Below are 5,695 nucleotides of genomic sequence, written 5' to 3'. Positions count from 1 at the left end.
GCATGGTCTTATTACTCTTTTGGATTTTTTTTTTCCTGAACTTATATTTGTTTGAAGTGTGTTTTTCCAGGACCCATCAGCTCCAAGTCAAGTAGTTGTTTCAATCTAGTTGTGGAGGGCGCAGCTCACTGGCCCATGCGGGAATTGAACCGGCAACCTTGTTGTTAAGGGCAACGTGCTCTAACCAACTGAGCCAACCGGCCGCCCCAAGGTCTTATTACTCTTCTCGCCTACCTCGGGAGAAAGGGACTCCCAGGGGGCAGGGCTCGCACTGCGCCAAGGCGCCCAGGAAAGCTCGCGGATGGAGCAGCAGCTGGGACTCACAGCGAGGCACGCTGCCAGCCCCTGCGTGTGAAAAGGCCGGTCCATGGAAAGGTGATTCTGCAGCGGCTCCTAGGATCCCCCGAGGCCTGAGCAGCCCAGGCCACGTGTGGCCACTGGCAGCCTGAATGAAGGCACTTCGTCCTGAAACCTCCATCCCCCAAGTCTGTTGAGCTGGAGGACAAGCCAGTCATGGTCACCACTGGGCCAGGTGACCACCCACCCTGAGGAGAGGCAGGGTCATGGAGAGTCTGGCTTCTCATTTTGCCCACTCACCTACTCTCTGTGGGGTGTTGGTCACCCATTTATCGTCTCTGGGCCTGTTTCCTCATCTGTAAACCAGAAATGAGAGCTTCCTCACAGCCACAATGTGTGGAGATAGGAGACAACATATGGAAAGAGCCTACCCAATCAACATGATAATGTCGTTGGGGACAGCAGTGGAGTCATTCAGTGATGGGCAGATGGGAATCCCACCCCACAAGGAGGGGACATGAGGGGCCAGAAGGGACCCAGTGACAGACTGTCTAATCCAACCTCTCGACTTTCAGAAGAATAAACTGAGGCCCAGAGAGGGAAAGGAACTTGTGGAGGTTGCACAGCAAGTCAGAGGCAGAGCTAGGGCTAGAACTGGGTCTTAGGACCCCTAGTCCAGGCCCGTGAGCCACCCACTTTGAAGGGTATGAAGATAGGGACTCCAGCCTCAGCTCCCCTCTGGCTCCCAGACTTCCCAACCACTCCTGCCTCAAATACTCTGGGATGCCTTGTTAGGCCTCACTCTAATCAGCTCTGCTGCTGTGACCTCACCCCTGCCCTGCCTCAGTTTGTTTCTCTCTGAAATGGGTCTAAGAGTAGACCCTCACAGGGTTGTTGTGAGGGCCCAGCGGGTGACCCAAGGCCCCGCTCACAGCACTTACCATGTGTTCTCCACTTGCCATGTGTTACAGAGGTTAATCCTCACCTCAGCACGATGATGAGGGCCGCGGTGAGGCCCAGGGATGAGAGGGGACTTGCCCGAGGCACGTAAGTTGTCTGTCCACCCCACCCACCCCACCTCACAAGTGAGAACCGACGAGCACAGCGCCACCTCAGAAAGCTGAACACATGTGTGTTCCCTTCAAGCCCCAGCCCACCCCTCAAGGCCTGGCTCCCAGCCGCCTCTGCCACGACGCCGTGCCAGCCTCTCAGACCCCCACGACTGCCCCCTCTTCCTGCCCCTGGAGTCCTTCCTGTCTACCCCTGTCCTGTTCACGCTGGGAAGCTGGTCTCAGTGCCCCAGCCTGCGTAGAGTGACACCTGAGGTGCTGGGCGGGTCCTGCTTCCTGCAGCTGCTGCCAACTGTGCCCCAGACTGGGCGCGGGGATCCTGCCTTCCTCGATGTGACGCAGGAGTGGCTCAGGTGGCAGAAGGGGGCAAAGGTCATCAGCGGGGGGTAGGGCAGCTCCTGGGGGCTTCTGAGTCCAGTGAAGGGTGCACATAGCAAGAGGCCTCCAAAGGTGGAAGGAGAGGCTGGACAGAATGATCTCCCTAGGACTGACTGACTCTGTGACCACTCACCCAGCCTGGCCCATGTACAGGAAAGACAAAGTCATGATCAGAGCTTAGGCTTGGCTGGCTTTGCATCCTGGCTGTTTTTTTATTAGCTGTGTGTCCCTGGGCAAATTAATTAACCTCTCTGGGCCTCTGTTTCCTCACCTGTAAATGGAGGTTATGATACCTACCCCACAGAGTTATTATGAGAATTAAACGATGTTATGTAGAAAAGGCATTCGTTCACAGTGCCGATACCACAGAAAGGGTTCAATAAATGCAAATAGTAATATTATTATATTTATTAGTATAAAGGCACAGAGACCATGTGAGACTGAATTAAAGTCACACAGCAGGCAGAAGCCAAGGAAAGACCAAGACTCTATTTGGTAACTATAACAAGAGGCAACAAAGCATGGGGTTATGCACGAGGCCCTAGAGCTAGGCTGCCTGGGCTAGCAGGTCAGCTCTGCCACTCACAAAGCTGTGTGACCTCAGGCAACTTACTTAAACTCTCTGTGCCTCAATTTCTCCATCTGTGCAATAGGGATTATAATAGTACACCTACCTCATAAGGTTGTTGGAAGATTCAGGAGTTAGTATGTGTTAAGCACATGGAAAAGTGCCTTGTACCACAGAAAACACTCCATAAGCTCAACAGTTATAATGCTGTGTGACCTTGAGCAAGTCCCTTCCCTCTCTGGGCCTCCACCACATCCCTATAAAATGAATCATTTGACTAGTTTAGCTGGAGACTCCTTCTAGCTCTGAGATCCATAGTTCTGGGGAGCGGAGGCATGCTGGTTTCACATACACACACCCTCCTGTTTTTGCCGTCCCCGAACATCTGAGGAGGTATTTTCTCCCCAGCCTCTGTTCTCTCTCTCCCCCTCTCCTTTTCCCTCCTCCAGGATGGCAGCCAAAGGAAAGGGGCAGCCTTAGTGGTGAAGGAGGTGGCGAGGCAGTCCCAGGGTTGGGATGGGAGGGAGAGGAGAGGAATGGATCCCTTCCCGCCCACTCTCTGTCCTCTTCCCATTGCCCACTAGTGTCCCAGCGGTGGGCAGCTGGGCCAAGCCCCTGCTCACCTCTGACTGGGGTGGGCCCCTCAGAGGCAGGTCTGGCTTGCCGCCTCCATCAGGAGGGAGGACCCTCAGAGAAGCCCCCTCCTTGGCTTGGCACTGCTGGGCAGGCCCTGCCTGAGAATGAAGCCAGAAGAGGCCATGACAGCTGTGTGACTGCAGGCAGCCTCCTTGTTCTCTCTGAGGCGCCCTAGAGGTCTGAGCACAGGGGAGGTCTGAGACCCCTCCGGGAGCTGGTGACACAGAGTCAAGACCCCGGGAGGTAAGAGCTCAATGTCCCTCACCCCTAGGGGCCCGAGGCAGGTGGTCTGTATTGCCCTCTTCTCCCAAAGCCCTCCCCACTTGGCAGGGCTTGAGTCACTTCAGCAGAGGGGGTGCCTCTGACTGGAGCCCCAGGGTGGGGTGGGAATGGCTGGAAACCCCAGACCAGGAAGTAAATCCTATTCTTTGTCACCCCTCCCTCAACCCTCCTTTTTCCCACACACCTGTGGCCATTGTTGCCCAAGGCAGTCAGTCTCACATGGGAACCAGGAGGTGGTAACCCAGCCTGCACTCTTCCCACACCCTCTGTCCTCCCCAGACACATTCCCAGACTTACCTCTAAACCCAGCCCCCATTCCCTTCTCACTTCCTAGTTGGTACCCTCAGCCCCAGCAAAGTCCATCCATCCATCCATCCATCCATCCATCCATCCATCCATCCATCCATCTCTATCCATCCCTCCATCCATCCCCATCCATCCATGTATCCCCATCCATCCATCTATTTCTATCCATCCATCCATCCATCCATCCATCCATCCATCCATCCATCCATCCATCCCCATCCATTCAATCCATCCATCCATCCCGATCCATCCCCATCCATCTATCCATCCATCCCCATCCATCCATCCATCCATCCATCCATCCATCCATCCATCCCCATCCATCCCCATCCATCCATCCATCCATCCCCATCCATCCATCCATTCATCCATCCATCCATCCATCCATCCATCCATCCATCCATCCATCCATCCATCCATCCATCCATCCATCCATCCATCCATCCATCCATCCATCCATCCATCCATCCATCCATCCATCCATCCATCCATCCATCCATCCATCCCCATCCATCCATCCATCCATCCATCCATCCATCCATCCATCCATCCATCCATCCATCCATCCATCCATCCATCCATCCATCCATCCATCCATCCATCCATCCATCCATCCATCCATCCATCCATCCATCCATCCATCCATCCATCCATCCATCAGTCCATCCATCCATCCATCCATCCCATCCATCCATCCATCCATCCATCCATCCATCCAACCCATCCATCCATCCCATCCATCCCATCCATCCATCCATCCATCCATCCATCCATCCAATCCATCCAATCCTTCCATCCAGCCATCCATCCATCCATCCATCCATCCATCCATCCATCCATCCATCCTTCCATCCATCCATCCATCCATCCATCCATCCATCCATCCCCATCCATCCCATCCATCCATCCATCCATCCATCCATCCAATCCATCCAATCCATCCATCCATCCATCCATCCATCCATCCATCCATCCATCCATCCATCCATCCATCCATCCATCCATCCATCCATCCATCCATCCATCCATCCATCCATCCCCATCCATCCATCCATCCCCATCCATCCATCCATCCATATCCATCCATCCATCCATCCATCCATCCATCCATCCATCCATCCATCCATCCATCCATATCCATCCATCCATCCATCCATCCATATCCATCCATCCATCCATCCATCCATCCATATCCATCCATCCATCCCCATCCATCCATCCATCCATCCATCCATCCATCCATCCATCCATCCATCCATCCATCCATCCATCCATCCATCCATCCATCCATCCATCCATCCATCCATCCATCCATCCATCCATCCATCCATCCATCCATCCATCCATCCATCCATCCATCCATCCATCCATCCATCCATCCATCCATCCATCCCCATCCATCCATCCATCCATCCATCCATCCATCCATCCATCCATCCATCCATCCATCCATCCATCCATCCATCCATCCATCCATCCATCCATCCATCCATCCATCCATCCATCCATATCCATCCATCCCCATCCATCCATCCATCCATCCATCCATCCATCCATCCATCCATCCATCCATCCATCCATCCATCCATCCATCCATCCATCCATCCATCCATTCATCCATCCATCCATCCATCCATCCATCCATCCATCCATCCATCCATCCATCCATATCCATCCATCCCCATCCATCCATCCATCCATCCATCCATCCATCCATCCATCCATCCATCCATATCCATCCATCCCCATCCATCCATCCATTCATCCATCCATCCATCCATCCATCCATGCGTCCATCCCTTTATTTCACGCACAGCTATTTGCTAGGCACTGCACTGGCGTCCAACGATGTTAAGCACGTAAGACAAAGCCCCTGTCTCTATGGACTGCCAGCCGGAGACAGACAAGGAGAAGGACTGTTTGATAAGGTGGGATATGTGCTGTGATCCCGAGACTGGCAGGATCAGGAAAGGCTTCTTAGAGGTGATGATACCCCTGCTAGATTCTGAAGATGAAGTGCAAGAGCAGGTAGAAAACTCTGGAAGCAAGAGCCACTGTCAGCCCCACGAGGGCACTGAACACACTGTTGTATCCTTAGTGTCTAGAACAGTGTGCCGTGCAGTCAATGCTCAGTAAGTGTTGGGGGAGAGCTCCCGGC

Source organism: Rhinolophus sinicus, linkage group LG05 (genome assembly GCF_036562045.2).
Source record: "Rhinolophus sinicus isolate RSC01 linkage group LG05, ASM3656204v1, whole genome shotgun sequence".
NCBI classification, from domain to species: Eukaryota; Metazoa; Chordata; class Mammalia; order Chiroptera; family Rhinolophidae; genus Rhinolophus; species Rhinolophus sinicus.
The sequence above is the reverse complement of the archived record's forward strand: the minus strand, read 5'-3'. Positions refer to the sequence as shown.